The sequence below is a fragment of the Oncorhynchus clarkii genome, chromosome 16 (assembly GCF_045791955.1).
Source record: "Oncorhynchus clarkii lewisi isolate Uvic-CL-2024 chromosome 16, UVic_Ocla_1.0, whole genome shotgun sequence".
NCBI classification, from domain to species: Eukaryota; Metazoa; Chordata; class Actinopteri; order Salmoniformes; family Salmonidae; genus Oncorhynchus; species Oncorhynchus clarkii.
Genome location: NC_092162.1, coordinates 49,809,082 through 49,831,030, shown reverse-complemented (window position 1 = coordinate 49,831,030; position 21,949 = coordinate 49,809,082).

Below are 21,949 nucleotides of genomic sequence, written 5' to 3'. Positions count from 1 at the left end.
TTAATTACTAGTCTGCAGCTAGGAATTCGGTATCATTGAACGCGAAGAACGACAACCACCGAAACATCCATTCTATAATGAAACGAATGTCACTCTGAACTATCTCCTATAACCACGACACTTTTCACCAGCGATCAAGACGACACACTGAGCATAAATATATATATATTGATTGCAATTGTTCCCGAATGAGTGAGCTTCCATGTGCAAAGGATTAGCATTTCAATTGTTATAATTATCACTTTGTAGTGACTTCTTAGTCGACCTCCACTTCCCCTTTTGTCTAACAAGCTGCCATCTCGGTTTAGCACACTAGGGTACATTCTCATTTCATGTAACCACATTTACCTTGTTTGTTTGTTTATGCATTTCTGTGAATTACTTAGTCAGTAATAAATAAATGATTTAAGACAATTGATGTATGGATGACTCATAGTGAAGACTGGGTTCGTGCAGATAACCAACAATTTACGACATTTGGAATGAGACTAACATGAGGTAAAGTAAATAATTCATTAATTCGAAGACTAATTGATCAGATAAAATATCTGAAAAGTTATTTTAGGAAATTATAACTTTGTAATCTGAATATTTTTCCTTGGTGCCCCGACTTCCTAGTTAATTAGTTACGTGATTAATCAGTTGATCGCGTAATAACTAATTGCAGAGAAACTTTGATAAAAAACTATCAGTCTTCAGTCAATGATAGTAAAGACACGACAATGCTGAGCTGTAATCGATGAACAGCATTCTTACATAGGTGTTCCTCTTGTCCAGATGGGTTAGGGCAGTGTGCAGTGTGCAGTGTGATTGTGATTGCGTCTTCTGTGGAACTATTGGGGCTTTTGGAGTGGGTCCATGGTGTCAGCTATGGTGGAGGTGATATGATCCTTGACTAGTCTCTCAAAGCACTTCATGATGACGGAAGTGAGTGCTACGGGGCTATAGTCGTTTAGCTCAGTTACCTTAGCTTTCTTCGGAACAGGAACAATGGTGGCCCTCTTGAAGCATGTGGGAACAGCAGACTGGGATAGGAATTGTTTGAATATGTCCGTAAACACACCAGCCAGCTGGTCTGCGCATGCTCTGAGGATGCGGCTAGGGATACCATTTGGGCCGGCAGCCTTGCGAGGGTTAACACCTTTAAATGTTTTACTCATGTTGGCTGCGGTGAAGGAGAGCCCGCATGTTTTGATAGCGGGCCGTGTCAGAGGCCCTGTATTGTCCTCAAAGCGAGCAAATAAGTTGTTTAGTTTGTCTGGGAGCAAGACGTCTGTGTCCGCGACGGGGCTGGTTTTCTTTTTGTTATCCGTGACTGTAGACCCTTCCACATACATCTTGTGTCTGAGCAGTTGAATTGAAACGGTTTGATCTGAAATGAGGCGCTGGCACTGACTTTATATCTAAAGTCCGTTGCCCATATTTGATATTTTCTACATTTTAGTAATTTAGCAGACACTCTTATCCAGAGCGACTTACAGTAGTGAGTGCATACATTTTCACATTTAATACTGGTTCCTCCCATACATTAACACTGAGAGAGAGATACAGTGCCTTCTGAAAGTATTCACACCCTTTGACTTTTGCCAAATGTTGTTATGTTACAGTGGTATTAAAATGGATTTGCCATTTTTTTGTCAACGATCTACACAAAACACTCTGTAATGGCAAAGTGGAAGAACAATTCTATAATTCTTTAGGAATTAATGAAAAGTAAAACACTAGTATATCTTAATTTGATAAGTATTCACCCCCGAGAGTAAATATATGTTAGAAACACCTTTGGCAGCCTTTACAGCTGTGGGTCTTTTGAGGTAAGTCTCTAAGAACTTTGCACACCTGGGGCATACAATATTATTCCGTAAAAAAGTATTCAGGCTCTGTCAAGTTGGTTGTTGATCATTGCTAGACAGCCATTTTCATTTCTTGCCATAGATTTTCAAGCAGATGTAAGTCAAAACTGCAACTGGGCCACTCAGGAACATTCAATGTTGTCTTGGTAATCCACTCCAGTGGTGATTTGGCCTTGTGTTTTTAGTTATTGTTTGCCGAAAGGTGAATCTGTCTCCCAATGTCTGTTGGAAAGCGTTGTACTCAGTTATGTGTTGTGCTGGATTTGCCCCAAACATTATGCTTTGTATTCAGGACAAAAAGGTTGTTTCTTTGCCACATTTCCTTTGCAGTATTACTGTGGGATTCTTGTTGCAAACACAATGCATGTTTGAAATATTTGTACTCTGTAAAGGCTTCCTTCATTTAACTTTTCATTTAGGTGAGTATTGTGGAGTAACTACAATGTTTTTGCTCTATCCTCAGTTTTCTCCCATCACAACCATTAAACTCTGTAACTGTTTAAAAGTCACCATTGGCCTCATGTTGAAATCCCTGAGAGGTTCCCTTCCTCTCTGGCAACTGAGTTAGGAAGGATGTAGTGACTGGGTGTATTGATACACCATCCAAAGCTTAATTAAGACCTTTACCATGCTCAAATGGATATTCATTGGTTGCTTTTATTTATTTTTTAACCCATCTACCAATCGGTGCCCTTCTTTGTGAGGCATTGTAAAACTTCCCTGGTCTTTTTGGTTGAATCTGTGCTTGCAATGAGGGACCTATCAGATCATTTCAGATACATTTTTTATTTTGTGAGGTTTAATCTTAGTAGTAATTCAAAGATAATGTTACAGTAACCACTATTATTGCTTTAATTTAAAATAAATGTGTAAAAAAGTGTAAAAACAAAATCTCACTTGAATCAATCTTAAATGCAGACTGTTACACAACAAAATGTGGAAAAGTCAAGGGTTGTGAATACTTTCTGAAGGCACTGTCCTAATGTCTATTCACAGACAGGAGATGACCCTCCTCTTCGTTCCGTGACCCTGTCCTCTCATCACACTGCATGCTGGGTAAATCGAGTGTGTGACGATGCTCTGATGTATTGGACAGTCCCCAGAACACTGAGTCACTCCGTCTCCCCAAAGTGCCTGTGACGTACAAAATCGTAAAATGAAACCTTTGATCAAAAAAAAGGGCCTGAAAGCAACACATTACGGATGGTAGTCATACATCTAAATCAAGGAAACCTAATTAGAGCTGATCCATTATGTGACGAGAGGTGTCTTATTTTCGTGTGGTTGCAATATTTATCAGTGTTATAATTCTTGTCTTGTTGGATCGCGCCATTCTTGCCGCCGCCCAGTTCACGAAATATGGATTGCTCCACTTTCCTGTGTAAGGGTGAGATATCATGCTGATGAATTAAGTGGCTATGTCATTTATGGAGTATAAAGGGAATGAACCCCAGAATAGAGGAGTCTTTCATCTTTTCGGATAAGACTGTCCTGATTACATCTAAATGAGGAGCAACATTTAGAAGACTATCATTAAGCCCACGTAAGGTGGGGCGGGGCCTGTCTCTTGAATTTCCTGTGACAGTGTACATTAGCTCCTGCACCTTGCTCTATTAGAACGGCAAATTATGATGGTGTTGGTTTCTTGTGTAGGAGAAAGGGAGCTAATGTTCCCGTCCTTGTGTCCCATAACCCCTCACTCCCCCTTCCAGTACACGTGAGCCACGCCACACTGTGCCAAGTTCCCCCTGGGAGCTCGCCTTTGCATCCCGGGCTCTTTGAGTATCTTTTTAGACTCCAATTCCAATACATTTGTTCCACTCTACCAGATCTCATTCATTTTAGCTCTCTAAGCCGCCTGCCTCACGCCTCCCTTGGGGCATGCCTTTGAAATGCTGTAAGTCTCTTTTTCCCCCAGTACAGTAACTGGGGCAGTCAACCTTAAAACTAACTAAGTGTAAAAGTATCTGTTTACAAAGGAGCCGGGTTGTCAGTGTCGTGACTTGCTTACTCGTCTCTAGTCTTGGAGGGATGATAGATTTTCCTGTGGAAAATGAATGTGTGTTTGTGTGTGCCTTTGAATGAGTGTGTGTGTACATATATGTGTGTGCATTCCACTAAGCTAAGGACTCTGGGACTAAACACCTCCCTCTGCAACTAGATCCTGGACTTCCTGAAGGGCCGCCCCCAGGTGGTAAGAGTAGGCAACAATACGTCTGCCACGCTGATCCTTAACACTGGGGCCCCTCAGGGGTGTGTACATAGTCCCCTCCTGTATTCCCTGTTCACCCACAACTGTGTGGCCAAACACAACTCCAACACTATTCAGTTTTCTGACGACACAACAGTGGTAGGCCTGATCACTGACAACGATGAGACGGCCTATAGGGAGGAGGTCAGAGAACTGGCAGGACGACAACAACCTCTCCCTCAATGTGAGCAAGACAAAGGAGCAGACCGTGGACTATAGGAAAAGGCAGGCCAAACAGGCCCCCATTTACATCAACAGGGCTGTACTGGAGTGGGTCGAGAGTTTCTAGTTCCTTGGTGTCTACATCACCATGAACTATCATGGTTTAAACATACCAAGAGAGTCGTGAAGAGGGCACAACAAAACCTTTTCCCCCTCAGGAGACTGAAAAGATTTGGCATGGGCCCCCAGATCCTCTAAAGGTTCTACAGCTGCACCATTGAGAGCATCATTGCCTGGTATGGCAACTGCTTGGCATCTGACCGTAAGGCACTACAGAAGGTAGTGCGAACGGCCCAGTACATCACTGGGGCCAAGCTTCCTGCCATCCAGGACCTATATAGTAGGCGGAGTCAGAGGAAGCCCATAAAATTGTCAGAGACTCCAGTCACCCAAGTTATGGAATGTTTTCTCTGCTACCGCATGGGAAGCGGTACTGGAGCACCTAGTCTATGACCAAAAGGCTCCTCAACAGCTTCTACCCCCAAGCCATTAGACTGCTGAACAATTCACAAAAATCGCCACCGGACAATTTACATTGATCCCCCTTTGTACACTGCAGCGACTAGCTGTTTGTTTGTAACCTATGCATAGTCACTTCGCCCCCACCTACATGTACAGATTACCTCAACTAGCCTGTACCCCTGCACACTGACTCGGTACCGGTGCCCCCTGTAAATAGCCTCGTTATTGTTATTCTTATTGTGTTACTTTTTATTATTACTTTTTATTTGAGTCTACTTGGCAAATATTTTCTTCTTCTTGAACTGCACTGTTGGTTAAGGGCTTGTAAGTAAACATTTCACGGTAAAGTCTATACTTGTTGTATTCGGCGCATGTGACAAATAACATTTGATTTGAATGAGTGCTTGAGCGTGTGTGTGTATGTGTGCATTTGAATGAGTGTTTGTGTCTGCCTTTGACTGAGTGTGTGAGCGTGTGTGTGTATGTGCATGTGTGTGTGCGTGTGTGTCTGTATGTGCATGTGTGGAGCTGGAGTGAACAGGAAGGATTAATTGTATTAGAGGCTGGTTCACATCAGTGATGATGAGGTTTGTTCCAGATTAAATCCCCAAAGGAGGGGCAATTAGAATGTTTAACACTTTCCGCATCACAAGTAATTCCTCCACACTTCATGGCATTCATAGAATACCACAGTGCTAGTGGTTATGGCTTCTGTAAATACTGTACATGTAGGTAGAGTGCATGTAATGATATGAATGAAATACCATGCCTAATGTATTTTATATTTTTAGCAGCATGTCGCTCTTGACTATAATGATGGAGTTTTATCATGATGGATTTTCATGATGGACAAGGTTAATATTATGTCATTCGCCAGGTCCTCAAGCCCTGTATATTGCATTGGTAACCCATCTCATCCATCTTCCATGTTCAACACCCCACCGGGTAACACACAGCAGCCATTTTCTTCAAGGGCTCTCACCATACATCAGTTAATGGCAGATCACAGCCAATTCTATCATGGAAAATAAAAGTTTATGTTAGACATACAGTGAACAGCAAACCACCTGTTGTCATGTGTTACTGACGAAACTCCGAGGGTGACTTCCATTGAGTGGAAAGGGGATCAATAAACCCATCAACTTCGGGACACACTCATGACCTGAATGATTCAATTCATGTTCCACTTTTATATAATTAAACAAGCATGAAATTCTAGTGCACAAGATAAACATTTCATTTGGGAGCTATTTCATGTTTTTATTTTTTGTTTTAATTTAACTTTTATTTAACTAGGCAAGTCAGTTAAGAACAAATTCTTATTTACAATGACAGCCTAGGAACTGTTACATGTGTCATGTCTCAAAATCAGACATAAACAAATGCACATGGCATATAGTTAATTCCATGCCGTCCCTAGGATGGGTGCGTCACATCGTGCCAGGCTTTTTTCGCTATACTCAACTTGAGTGGGTTGAGTCACTGACGTGATCTTCCTGTCAGGTGGAGAAGATCTTCGTGGGATATACTCTGCCTGTCTCAGGGTAGTCAGTTGGTGGCCTGTTGATATTCCTCGAGTGGTGTGGGGGCTGTGCTTTGCCAAAGTGGGGGGGGGGGGGGGGGGTTATATCCAGCCTGGTTGGTGCTCTCCGGGGGTATTGTCGGACAGGGCCACAGTGTCCCCCGACCTCCCCTGTCTCAGCCTCCAGTATTTATGCTGCAATAGTCTATGTGCCAGGGGGCTAGGGTCACTCTGTCCTTGTCATATCTGGTGAAATTCTCTGGTCTTATCTGTTGTCCTGTATTCTCCCTCTAATTCTCCCATCTCTCTCTCTCTCCCCTCCCAGAGGACCTGAGCCCTAGGACCATGACTCAGGACTACCTGGCTTGATGACTCCTGCCTGTCCCCTTCCGCTCTAAGAATGGAAATACATTTCCGCTAAGGAGGAGACGAGATCAGGTGGGAACATTCTAGCCAATGATCTTGTCGAAATATCAATACACTCGTAACAACCTACGCATTAGGGTAGCCTAGTGGTTAGAGCATTGGACTGGTAACCGGAAGGTTGCAAGTTCAAATCTCTGAGCTGACAAGGCACAAATCGGTTGTTTCTGCCCCTCTTAACTGACTGGCCTAGTTAAATAAAGGTTAAAAAAATTAACGAAACTTAGATTTAATCAAATAAATCTCACTTATCAAAACAGCAATTAACTTTCATCTTGACCAGATTCTACTTTCTCATTGCCCCCCCATACAAAATCTCCTCACTTGGTCTGCTTAACAGTACAAGTTTGTTATTTGCACAGACAGAATTTGGGCAGAGTCGAACCTCTCGCTTCGCCTCTTCCTCTCTGTTAACAACCAAACCAAATGACAACACCCCACAGGGCACAGTATCCCTGTCACGACTGCCTCGGGGCATCGGAGGAAAAGCTGCACCCTACTGGCCTGCTAACACCACTTTCAGCAGGAATGTGATTTTGCCTGAGGGCCTACCAACAAACAGGCCCAGGCCTGTTTAGCCTAATTTTCCAACAGAGATGGTGTGTACTTCCTTGTTCTCATATTCCTCTGTAGCAGACTCGTCTCTCACCTCAGAGAAAACACTAACAGCTAATTATGTCACATTTGGAATGAGGCAACAGTAATATGGCTAATCAAATCAAATCAAATTGTATTGGTCACATACACGTGATAAGCAGATGTTAGCGAAATGCATGTGCTTCTACGCCTACCCAATACACACAAATCTAAGTAGGAATGTATTAAGACTATATACATATATGTCAGAGCGGAACAGACTAAGATACAGTAGAATAGTATAGAAAACAGTATATACCGTACATATGAGATGAGTAATGAAAGATATGTAAACATTATTAAGTGACTAAGATACCGTAGAACAGTATATAATACAGTATATACATATGAGATGAATAATGGCAGATATGTAAACATTATTAAGTGACTAAGATACCGTAGAACAGTATATAATACAGTATATACATATGAGATGAATAATGCAAGATATGTAAGCATTAAGTGACTAAGATACCATAGAACAGTATATAATACAGTATATACATATGAGATGAAAAATGGCAGATATGTAAACATTATTAAAGTGACTAATGTTCCATTCCTTAAAGTGGCCAGTGATTTCTAGTCTATGCAGCAGCCTCTAATGTGCTTGTGATGTCTGTTTAACAGTCTGATGGCCTTGAGATAGAAGCTGTTTTTCAGGCTCTCTGTCCTAGCTTTGATGCACCTGTACGGACCTCGCCTTCTGGATGATAGCGGGGATAAACTCAAGAAACAGTAATATGGCTAGAGTCAAAAGCTAAATGTCATCTGGCACAACATGGAGCTCATGACACCATCATAATGAAGTAATTTGTTGTACGCTACTGAAGAGGGATGCTTATGGAAAGTGACATTTTGATGACCTCATTACTACAGCTTTTTGACAGAGTGGTTTCTGAGCATTTGACTGAAAGAAAACAAAGGATGTTGTTGGAGAGAGCACTGTATGCTAGTAGATTTAAAGTGGATGTCCTTCCAAATTACAAATAATATTTAACTAGCAAGTAATGTAATCTATGGATCCAGACTTTGCCAAAAAGCCTACTTAGAGTACACAGAGATTAACATTGGCTTAGCATCTTCCCTCCATGACATCATTGGACCCAAGGTACAGTAGCATGCTCCAAATACCATCGAAAATCCAACTCTGTCTATTCAAATGAAGTTGCAACAAAACACTCAAGCTTGTCCAGTTAAAAGAGATCTGCAGATAAGCATCGTCATATCCTGACCATAAAGCTCCTGAAAACAGTGGTCCTGAAACCAGCTGTACTGAAAACAGCTGTCCTGAAACAGTCTCTCCTGATTGAACTGAAGATTCTGGCACAATCTTCAGTTCAACCCTTTAAGCTTGAGTACACTGGGATAATATAACCAGAGAATACAACATAGATATATTAAATCAGGCCAATTCTACTATCTAAATGTGAATGTTGCAGGACTCCCAGAGATGCAGGTGTGTCCCTTTAAAGAACTGTTTTTCTCATGACACACTGAATTTTAACATCTGATTACCATCCAGGTGTCTATAGTTAGAGCAGACCCGGACAGAACAACATGTTGGTTTCTCATAATATCAGACATCAAGACATCAGTCTGATTTCCCTCTTAATTACCAGTTAAATGTTGCTATGTTAGTAAGCTAATTACTACAAACTAGCAGAGTAGAATCTGCAGACTCTTCAGTCTGAGTGATACAGTAGGAGGTGCAGCCCTGGCTTTTGTCCAAATTTCAGTTTGTAATAAACTTGCATAAACCACAAAAACCACAAACTTGTCAGAAATAAAAGATCAGGGAACTTGGTCCGTGCAATACGCTAAAACATAGGGTTTCAAGTTAAACGTACATGAGCACCAGAGAAAGATGTTTTAATTGATTGAGAAATAGCCTACAGTACATGCCTATGTAAATAAAAGCTGCTTTTGAAGCAGATCTCCTTAAGAAACTATCCCTTTGATGAATTTCATGCTCATTTTATTATTTAAAAGTGGAACATAAATTCCATCACTCAAATTACGAGTGTGTCCTTCAACAAGTTGATGGTTTTATAGACTGAAATTATTAACACATACAGTGCCTTGCAAAATTATTCACCCCCTTGGTGTTTTCCTATTTTGTTGCATTACAACCTGTAATTTAAATTGACTTTTATTTGCATTTCCTGCAATGGACATACACAAAATAGTCCAAATTGGTGAAGTGAAATGAAAAAAATTACTTGTTTCAAAAAATTATACAAAAAAACGCCCAGAAAAGTGGTGCGTGCATATGTATTCACCCCCTTTGCTATGAAGCCCCTAAATAAGATCTGGTGCAACCAATTACCTTCAGAAGTCACATAATTTGATAAATAAGAGTCTGCAACACCACTAAGCAAGGGGCACCACCAAGGAAGTGGCACCATGAAGACAAAGGAGCTCTACAAACAGGTCAGGAACGAAGTTGTAGAGAAGAACAGATTAGGGTTGGGTTATAAAAAAATATCAGAATCTTTGAACATCCCACGGAGCACCATTATTAAAAAAATTGATGGCACCACAACAAACCTGCCCAGAGAGGTCTGCCCACCAAAACTCACAGACCAGGCAAGGAGGGCATTAATCAGAGAGGCAACAAAGAGACCAAAGATAATCCTGAAGCAGCTGCAAAGCTCCACAGCGGAGATTGGAGTATCTGTCCATAGGACCACTTTAAGCCGTACACTCCACAGAGCTGGGCTTTACAGAAGAGTGGACAGAAAAAAAGCAATTTCTTAAAGAAAAAAATGAGCAAACATGTTTGGTGTTTGCCAAAAGGCATGTGGGAGACATATGGAAGAAGGTACTCTGGTCAGATGAGACTAAAATGTAGCTTTTTGGACATCAAGGAAAATGCTATGTCTCGCGCAAACCCAGCACCTCTCATCACCCCGCGAACTTCATCCCCACAGTGAAACATGGTGGTGGCAGCATCATTCTGTGGGGATGTTTTTCATCGGCGGGGACTGGGAAACTGATCAGAATTGAAGGAATGATGGATGGAGCTAAATACAGGGAAATTCTTGAGGGAAACCTGTTTCAGTCTTCCAGAGTCTTGGAATGGCCTAGTCAAAGCCCAGGCCTCAATCCAATTGAGAATCTGTGGTATGACTTAAAGATTGCGGTACAGCAGCGGAACTCATCCAACTTGATGGAGCTAGAGCAGTTTTGCCTTGAAGAATGGGCAAAAATCCCAGTGGCCAGATGTGCCAAGCTTATAGAGACATACCCCAAGAGACTTGCAACTGTAATTGCTGGAAAAGCTGTCTCTACAAAGTATTGACTTTGGGGGGTGAATAGTTATGCACTCTCAAGTTTTCCGTTTTTTTGTCTTATTTCTTGTTCGTTTCACAATAAAAAATATTTTGCATCTTCAAAGTGATAGGCATGTTCTGTAAATCAAATTACACAAACCCCACAAAAATCAATTTTAATTCCAGGTTGTAAGGCAACAAAATAGGAAAAATGAGAAGTGGGGTGAATATTTTCGCCATCCACTGTACAGTGTGCTAACATATCATTGTTAAATTACACTATCGGTCAAAAGTTTTAGAACACCTACTCATTCAAGGGTTTTTCTTTATTTTTACTATTTTCTACATTGTAGAATAATAGTGAAGACATCAAACTATGAAATAAAACATATGGAATTATGTAGTAACCAAAAAAGTGTAAAACAAATCAAAATATATTATATATTTGAGATTCTTCAAATAGCCACCCTTTGCCTTGATGACAGCTTTGCACACTCTTAGGATTCTCTCAACTATCTTCATGAGGTAGTCACCTGGAATGCATTTCAATTAACAGGTGTGCCTTCTTAAAAGTTCATTTGTGGAATTTCTTTCCTTCTTAATGCATTTGAACCAATCAGTTGTGTTGTGACAAGGTAGAGCGGTATACAGAAGATATCTCTATTTGGTAAAAGACCAAGTCCATATTATGGCAAGAACAGCTCAAATAAGCAAAGAGAAACGACAGTCCATCATTACTTTAAGACTTGAAGGTCAGTCAATCAGGAACATTTCAAGAACTTTGAAAGTTTCTTCAAGTGCAGTTGCAAAAACTATCAAGCGCTATGATGAAACTGGCTCTCATAAGGACCGCCACAGGAAAGGAAAACCCAGAGTTCCCTCTGCTGCAAAAGATATTGTCACGGTCGTCCTCCTCTTCGTCTGAAGAGGCGAGGCGAGAAGGATCAGAGGACCAATATGCGGCGTGGTAAGTGTCCATGGTAAAATCTTTAATAAAGAAAAACTGAACACTATACAAAAGAGTAACAAAAACAATAAACCAAATTCGACCGTGAAGCTACAAAATGAGACCTGTGCTGACACAAGCCACTAACATAGACAATCACCCACAAACAAACAGTGCAACCCAGGCTACCTAAGTATGATTCTCAATCAGAGACAACCAATGACACCTGCCTCTGATTGAGAACCATACTAGGCCGAAAACATAGAAATGCCCCAAAACATAGAAAAACCAACATAGACTGCCCACCCAACTCACGCCCTGACCATAATAAATAAATACAAAACAAAGGAAATAAAGGTCAGAACGTGACAGATATGTTCATTAGAGTTACCAGCCTCAGAAATTGCAGCCCAAATAAATACTTCACAGAGTTCAAGTAACAGACACATCAACATCAACTGTTCAGAGGAGACTGTGTGAATCAGGTATTCGTGGTCGAATTGCTGCAAAGAAACCACTACTAAAGGACACCAATAATCAGAGTGAGCAATGAGCTGTCGCCCACTCGTAGCTATGATGTGGGCGTGCCCCAAGGGTCAATACTGGGGCCCCTCCTGTTCAGCCTGTACATTAATGATCTGCCTTCTGTCTGTACTGGGTCTGAAGTTCAAATGTATGCAGATGATACAGTGATATATGTGCATGCAAAGAGCAAACAACAAGCTGCACAAGAACTCACTACTGTAATGGTCCAGGTTACAAAGTGGCTCAGTGACTCGTGTTTGCATCTCAATGTGAAAAAAACAGTTTGCATGTTCTTCACAAAGAGGGCAACAGATCCTACTGAGCCAGATGTCTATGTGTCAGGAGAGAAGCTCCAGGTGGTATCCGATTTTAAGTACCTTGGCATCATACTTGATTCCAACCTCTCTTTTAAAAAGCATGTGAAAAAGGTAATTCAAATAACCAAATTCAACCTAGCTAATTTCCGATTTATAAGAAATTGTTTGACTACAGAGGTAGCAAAACTGTACTTCAAATCTATGATACTCCCCCACTTAACATACTGCTTGACTAGTTGGGCCCAAGCTTGCTGTACAACATTAAGACCTATTCAGTCTGTCTACAAACAGGCTCTCAAAGTGCTTGATAGGAAGCCCAATAGCCATCATCATTGTCACATCCTTAGAAAGCATGAGCTCTTGAGTTGGGAAAATCTTGTGCATTACACCGACGCATGTCTTGTATTCAAGATCCTTAATGGCCTGGCTCCCCCTCCACTCAATATTTTTGTTAAACAGAAAACCCAGACATATGGCAGCAGATCCACAAGGTCTGCCATGAGAGGTGACTGTATAGTTCCCCTAAGGAAAAGCACCTTTTGTAAATCTGCATTCTCTGTGAGAGCTTCCCATGTCTGGAATACACTGCCATCAGACACACATAACTGCACCACATATCACACTTTCACAAAATGCTTGAAGACGTGGCTAAAGGTCAATCAGATTTGTGAACATGGTCCCTAGCTGTGTGTTGCCGCTTTCCATGTTGTCTGTTGTCTGTAGCTTGTGAGGTGTGGAAACACTTTGTTGCTTTTATGAATTTTGTCTTGCTGCTTTTTGTTTTATGTTGCTCTGTCTGTATGCTACGTCTTGCTTGTCCTATGTTGCTCTGTCTGTATGCTATGTCTTGCTTGTCCTATGTTGCTATGTCTTGCTTGTTCTATGCTGCTATTGTCTATATTGTAATTGTTTTTAATAACCTGCCCAGGGACTGCGGTTGAAAATTAGCCGGCTGGCTAAAACCGGCACTTTTACTGAAACGTTGATTAATGTGCACTGTCCCTGTAAAAATAAAAAATAAACTCAAACTCAAACTCAAGAAGAGACTTGCTTGGGCCAAGAAACACGAGCAATGGGCATTAGACCAGAGGAAATGTGTCCTTTGGTCTGGAGTCCAAATTGGAGATTCTTGGTTTCAATTGCTGTGTCTCCAAGAACGGATGTGCATTTCCACATGTGTATTTCCCACCATAAAGCATGGAGTATATGTTATGGTGTGTGTGGGGGGGGGGGGTGGATTTGTTGGTGACACTGTCTATGATTTATTCATAGACAATTCAAGGCACACTTAACCAGCCTGGCTACCACAGCATTCTGTAGCGATACGCCATCTCATCTGGTTTGCGCTTGTATTTCAACAGGACAATGAGCCAACACACCTCCAGGCTGTGTAAGGGCTATTTGACCAAGAAGGAGAGTGATGGAGTGCTGCATCAGATGACCTGGTCCTGCCAATCCCCCGACCTCAACCAAATTGAGATGGTTTGGGATGAGTCAGACTGCAGAGGGAAGGAAAAGCAGCCAACAAGTGCTCAGAATATGTGGGAACTAACCTTTGACCTGAAGTGTAAATGGTGCTCATAAGGCTACTGCATGAGTCAATTAATAAATAATATGCTACACTTGATTTAGGCTACATTATTGCATGCTACATGTTTCTGATCATTGATAGATGAGCAAACTAACCAAACATATAGACAGAGATTCGGTGAAATTCGGTGAGATTCGGTGATTGTTTATGAGACAAGTCACAGGATTTTGGTCGGGAGTATGACAGGCTACTACACAAGTGAAGAGCAAGCAGACTTGTATAACATGCTAGCAAAATGTTCTGATCAACTAATATATGAGCAACTAGAATAAAGATGATCATTAGCACTCACCTCAACTCAGCTAACATTTCCCCAGCCTAATTGTTTCCTAATATCCAAACGGAGATTCAGTGAAAACAAAAATCTGACATTGATTGATTTATCTAGAGGAGTCCCCCACGCTTGTCTCAAAGTAGCGTGCCTGCGCTGTCCCAATAAAAACGGTGCTTAATGATGATCTAGGTGACCACACACGACTATTGCTTTAAATGAGTATAACAGTTGAATGTGACTTTGGGAGTTTCAGTATAAACAAGAATTTGATACGTGCCCTCAACTACTTTTTATCCAATATTTTCATAATTCAAATGATAATAACTAAGATTAGTTTTCCTCTCTCTGAGCTTTTTATAGACCTAATATCTGTTTCCTCTTCTCCTCACTCCATTGCTACCGGCCTCCGCCGCAATGTTCTCAACATCAGATTAAATCAAGGTCAAACCAGGCCTGAACTCGTGCTTCAGCTCACCAGCTTGGGTCAGACCTGGATCAAATTTTCAGTTCTGATGAAAACTCTAAACTGCATTCAGGTCTCAAGGCTACTTTGTGTGAAGTAAATAAACTAGGCTAAAGGCTTACATGTGTCAACCTGTTTGAATTATGTGCTATTTCAAATTTTTCTAATCTGCAGCTGAGCATGTTGTGTATTTTGTGGAATTGCACAAAAAATATATTTCGGGAAATGTGAAGAGTGGTCTCAGAACAGTCCCCAGGATCCCGGTTACTGATGTTAATCACTAGCACAGAGCACCAGCAGCACAGGTACAGCTAGCTAACATCTGGATCATGGTTGCCATGTCTGCTCACTAATTTGTATCTCCATATGGAACGAGATCACTCAGTCCCATGAGACCTGTTGGCCCCGACCACAGCCACTCAAGCTCCAGAAAATGGCGTTTAAATCCTTCATTATGCTGAGAAGAATCTGGTATCTTTTAATCCCCACATTAATACCAGTCCAGTCTGATGACAAATTTCACTTTAGGAGAGGAATGCTCCTAGAGGTCACGGGTCAGCTAAACTGGTGAGGTATTCTGGAGTTAAATGTGGGAGGTAAATAATTAAGAGTACATCATTTGGCTCTGGGTTCAGTTCAATAGAAACTTGTCCCCTCAATAATTCAGGTTGTTAGCCCTTTTATCAAGAGTTCCATCAAATATGTATCTTACCCTGGGACCTCTCCCTCTCTAATCTACCTACCCTAGCTCATTTCTGATTATCGTTATGGCCAGTTACAATACGGCTACCTGACATGGATCAAACAAGTATGTTTAGGCGTGCCACTCCTTCCCCTTCCCCACGTCCCATTGAACACGTCCACGGGAGAGATTGATTTGATGGCCAACATTAATTATGTGCCTAGACATAAAGGCAAATTAAGAGTGATATAGTGAAGGATAAATCGACTTGTCAAATTTTCCAAGAGTGAGCGAGAAAGCACTTGGCGCTGGACTTGCACCATAAGGTATTGCGTTATTCCTGCCACTACCGACGGTTGAGTCACACTGTGTGTGACTGCCTGTCCCTGGACAACCATTTCACTTACAGCACATGCTCACTGGACCGACCGTTCTGTCTGTGCTCACCAGGGCTCTGGCCTAATGGGTCCTAAATGGGAACACTTGTGGTGATGCTGTGGGAGTTGACAGATTTTGACACTTTGTGTACTCTGTAGTGGAACACAAGTATATCATGTATTCAGTCAAGCATCTGTCCTCCTGCATTGTGTCACTATAGGCTGAGGATGTTTCCTCAAGCAGGTGCAGATGGCCTGAGTCTTCGTGGAAATACCTAGACACGATCGGTGAAGATTTTACAACGGGTGGGTCTAATCATGGATGCTAATTAGTTAAAACCGCATTCCAGCAGGGCGTATATTCCAGCAGGGCGTATATTCCAAGTTACCACCAGCTAAAGGTATTACTTTTTGTCAATTTACTCGGTTACATATCACTGCTCAATCCACAGTCTCATCAAGCCCAGCCAGACAATTTATAAACTTGATCACTGTAAAAAGCATCTAGACATTATCTCCCATTTCTTTTAGAATAGCAATTGGTTTTCAATAGCAGAGATTTGTATAAACCTTGCTGTTTGTCTCTGACATTTGCAACATTGTTTCAGTGTTGAAATTCGATCTTCAGCTGTCCCATAGTAATGAACGTGTAGGGGTCAAGAGTCGGGATGAGACAGACCGGTAGGCAGCTTTTTTCAGCCAGTCGAAATCAGGATTCAGCCTAATTTTTATGGATATATATACAAAGACATTTCAATAGAAAACAGGTAAAAACGAAACAAAGTGCACCTAGTTTGCAGTCTTTCCAGCTTCAGTTTGAAGTGATTGTGCTAGCTGTGTTGTTGGCTAGCTCCTCTGAACAACAGTGTCCTGACAAGAAACCACATTTTCTATGTCAGGTGAAATCAGGCATCATTAGCTCATTGTTATGGATGTGTCCAAATAAATATCACCAGAAAACAGGTTAAACAAATTCAAATGCAGCTACTTTGTTGTTATTCTGGCTGCACTGTTTGACGTGACTGTTAGTTAGCCGTAGTTGGCTAGCTAGCAAGCAAGGGATAAGAACAAACGACTGGGTTGCGTCCATAGATACAGAACAAAAAGACTTAACGACTGGGTCGCGTGTCTGGCAACCAAACCGTTAGAACGAACGACCAGCTGGCTTGTGTGGCAACTCTAGATTTGTGTCGGGACTACTTTGTGGAGGGATGAAATAGTTGTAATAAATGCATCAAAATAACAATTTTAATGAGTTCAGCTCCTTTCCCTCTCTTTGGATCTTCCTGCTGTGGAAGGTTTGGACCGATCGCCAGGAGCAGTAGGCGTATGCTATCCTGCTTCCCGTGAGCCTGTGAAAGGGGTAGAAATGAACGGATTTCTCCATCCCTTTCTCTGGCCGTTGTATTGGGCAGTTCAATGGTGAGAAATGTCTCAGTCCCTGGAGCAAAAACTTTGTGCTATCCAGGACCACAAGTACAGGACATAAATAAGCTGCTCCCAAACATTTTAAACCAGCATCAGGACATCAACAAGCTGTTCAGAAATATTTTAAACCTGCATCAGGACATCAACAAGCTGCTCCCAAACATTTTAAACCTGCATCAGGACATCAACAAGCTGCTCCCAAACATTTTAAACCTGCATCAGGACATCAACAAGCTGCTCCCAAACATTTTAAACCTGCATCAGGACATCAACAAGCTGCTCCCAAACATTTTAAACCTGCATCAGGACATCAACAAGCTGCTCCCAAACATTTTAAACCTGAATCAGGACATCAACAAGCTGCTCCCAAACATTATAAACCAGCATCAGGAAATTGAGTCTATCATAGTTCATGTGGTAGGCGGTCTTTGTAAATAAGAATTTGTTCTTAACTGACTTGCCAAGTTAAATAAAATTGGGATTCAATGACATTATTAATATCTGGCCCTGTGCCCTCCCTAAATCGTGGCATTGAACGTTTCATCAGACTTTTAGTCTGCAGCTCTGTGTGTGTAACATTTATTGACAATTTTGATACCTTCTGGAAACAAAGCCTGTTTTATAAGGAGGATATGATCCACCCAAATAATTTGGGTTTCTGGATTATTTCACAGCATTATAAGGCTGCATTGAGACAATGACTTATCAATGACCAAACCCAGCTCAGTTAATTGCTACTATTGTTTTGCTGTGTTGTCATAATGCTTCAGCAAATGTACATTATCCCAAAGGCATTGGAAGACACAATGTAAGTAACCTAATGTATGTCCCTATAACTGCCCTGAATGCCTCTGCTGATCCTATAGATATTGTATGCAGTAATCATGTGCCTATGAACTAGAGTTATACTGTTATCACTGATGTGGTGTGTCCTAGTAGGAAGTCCACTGTGTGCAGCTCACCCTGCACTAAAATAAATAACATGAGCATGTCTACTTCTGCTAAGCTTCCCAGTAAAGTAATGAAAACAATCAAGCATCCCAGAAAAGTGCTAAATATAGCCCACATTAACATATGTAGCTTAAGAAACAAAGTTGATTAAATCAATAATTTGCTAGTAACAGATGACATTCATAATCTGACAATTTCTGAAACTCACTTGGATAATATCGTTGATGATACAATGGTAGCAATACATGGTTATAACATCTACAAAAAAGACAGAAATGCTAAAGGTGGAGGTGGAGGTGTTTCTGTTTACATTCAGAACCACATTCCTGTAAAGCTTAGAGAGGGTCTCATGTTAAATATTGTTGATGTAATATGGCTGCCTCACCTAAAGCCCATTCTGGTGGGAAGCTGCTATAGACCACGAAGTGCTAAGTCAGTATCTGGATAGCATGTGTGAAATGCTTTATAATGTACGTGATATCAACAGAGAGGTGTATTTTCTGGGTGATTTAAATATTGACTGGATTTCAGCAGGCTGCCCACTCAAGAGAAAGTTTCAAACTGTAGCTAGTGCCTGCAACCTGGTTCAGGTTATCAGTCAACCTGTCAGGGGAGTTACAAACAGTAATGAAATCATCGACATTTACTGATCACAGCTTTACTAATGCTGAAGAAGTATGCTTTAAAGCAGTATCCAAATCCATCGGATGTAGTGGTCACAACATAGTAGCCATATCTAGGAAAACCAAAGGCTGGGCCTAATATAGTGTATAAGAGATCATACAATAGGTTTTATAGTGATTCTTATGTTGTTGATGTAAAACATATTTGTTGGTCTGTGGTGTGTAATGTGGAGCAACCAAACGCTGCACTTGACACATTTATGGAATTGCTTATTCCAGTTACTAATAAGCATGTACCCATTAAAAATGACTGTAAAAATGGTTAAATCCCCGTGGATTAATGAGGAATTGAAAATGTGTATGATTGAGAGGGATAAGGCAAAAGGAATAGCAAGTAAGTCTGGCTGCACAACTGATTAGCAAACGTACAACAAATTGAGAACTCATGTGACTAAACTGAATAAAAAGAAGAAACTACACTATGAAACAAGTATAAATGGCAAAGAATGTGAGTAAAAAGCTTTGGAGCACCCTGAATGACATGTTGGGCAAAAAGGCAAACTCAGCTTCATCATTTATTGAATCAGATGGCTCATTCGTCACAAAACCGAATGATAATGCCAATTACTTTAATTATTTTTTCATTGGCAACATTAGCAAACTTAGGCATGACATGACAGCAACAATTGCTGACACTACACATCCAAGTATAACTGATCAAATTATGAAAGACAAGCATTGTAATTTTATATTCCATAAAGTGAGTGTGGAAGAAGTGAAAATATTATTGTTGTCTATCAACAATGAAAAGCCACTGGGGTCTGACAACTTGGATGGAAAATTACTAAAGATAATAGCGGACGATATTGCCACATCTTCAATGTAAGCCTACTAGAAAGTGTGTACCCTCAGGCCTGGAGGGAAGCTAAAGTAAGTCTGCTACCGAAGTATAGTAAAGCCCCCTTTACTGGCTCAAATAGCCAACCAATCAACCTATTACCAACCCTTAGTAAACTTTGGAAAAAATAGTGTTTTACCATTTTACTGTAAACAAATTGACAAAAGACTTTCCGCATGCTTATAGGGAAGGACATTCAACAAGCTCAACAACATTATTGATCATAGTCTGATGATGGAAAAACGTATGTGTTATGGCTTGACACCTCCTGCTATATTATGGATAAACAGTTACCTGTTCAACAGAACACAGAGGGTGTTCTTTAATGGAGGTCTCTCCAACATAATCCAGGTGGAATCAGGAATTCCCTAATGCAGCTGTCGTGGCCCCTTCATTTTTTCTGTCTTTACTAATGACTTGAGAAAATCCAGTGTGGCTATGTATGGGGATGACTCAACACTGTACACTTAACAAAGAGCTGCAGTCAGTTTCAGAACGGGTGGCAAAGAATAAATTAGTCCTAAATATTTCAACAACTAAGATCATTGTATTTGGGACAAATCATTCACTAAACCCTAAACCTCAATCTTGTAATAAATAATGTGGAAATTGAGCAAGTTGAGATGACTAAACTGCTTGGAGTAACCCTGGATTGCACACTGTCATGGTCAACACATATTGATACAACAATAGCTAAGATGGGGAGAAGTCTGTCCATAATAAAGTGTTGCTCTAGCTTTTTAACTACAAGGCAGGTCCTACAGGCCCTAGTTTTGTCGCACCTGGACTACTGTTCAGTTGTGTGGTCAGGTGCCACAAAGAGGGATCTTGGAAAATTACAATTGGCTCAGGACAGGGCAGCACAGCGGGCCCTTAAATGTACCCGGAGAGGTAACATGAATAATATGCATGTACAGTAAGTCTCTCATAGCTCAAAGTGGAGGAGAGATTGACTTCATCATTACTTGTTTTTGTAAGAAGTGTTGACATGCTGAATGCACCAAGGTGTCTGTTTAAACTACTAGGCTTGGACGCCCATGCACACCCCACAAGACATACCACCAAAGGTCTCTTCACAATCCTCGAGTCAAGAACAGACTATGGGAGGCGCACAGTACTATATAGAGCCATGGCTACATGGAACTCTATTTCACACCAGGTAACTGATGCAAGCAATACAATCGGATTTTAATAACTGATGAAAATGCACCTTATGGAAAAGCGGGGACTGTGAAGAGACACACACATGCACAGACACACATACACATGATAAGACACACACTCTACACACACGTGCACATGGATGTTCTTTGTAAATATGTGGTGGTGGAATGGTGACCTTTAGGGAACACACTAAATGTTTTGGGAAAAGTGTTATGAAATGTAATGTCATGTAATATTTTAAACTGTTTAACTGTCTTATGGTTGCTGGACCCCAGGGTGTTCCTTAATAAACACAAATACAAATATAAATCATAGTTTGAATATGTTAGTAACCTGTTGTATGAAAGTGATAATGCCTGAGAAGCCAGTGTTTGGAGGAAATATTGGCACAGGCGTTGTTAGGCGTACAAGAAGTAAACCCTCACTGCTTCACGACAACACTAACCCTGGACACAGATTATGGTTGGTTGCTGTCATTTATTACATCGACAACCATAATCACAAAATGGCAGACGTCATGCTGTGCCACATTGAGAAACATAATCTGGGACTATTATCGCTGTACGGGTCTCGTTGTAAACATGTTAATTGTCAGGAACACCACCTGCACACACACTAAGTCCATTACCAACCATGATAACACTTCATTTTAAGGGATCCTTATTACAGCGTAATTACATATGTAATTACACTGTAAAAAGTATTGTAATTAACTGTAATAATTCACACTGTAATCACAAAATGTAACTGGTGGTAATTGCAGTCTGTAATTACAGGGGTGTTACAACGCATACTTGTCACAAATGTTGGAATTGGAATTTGACTGGAATTAAAATGGAATTGACCTGCTTATACTGTTCATATTAGTCATTTAATGATCAGAAAGTGCAACAATGTTACAGTGCAAAGCCATGCTGCATGCATAGAGTACTATGAACCATACTGTAGTATAGGCACTCACAGATAGACTTTAGACTTCTATAAATTAGCCAACTGAAAACCGACCACCTCAAATCAAATCAAATGTATTTATATAGCCCTTCTTACATCAGCTGATATCTCAAAG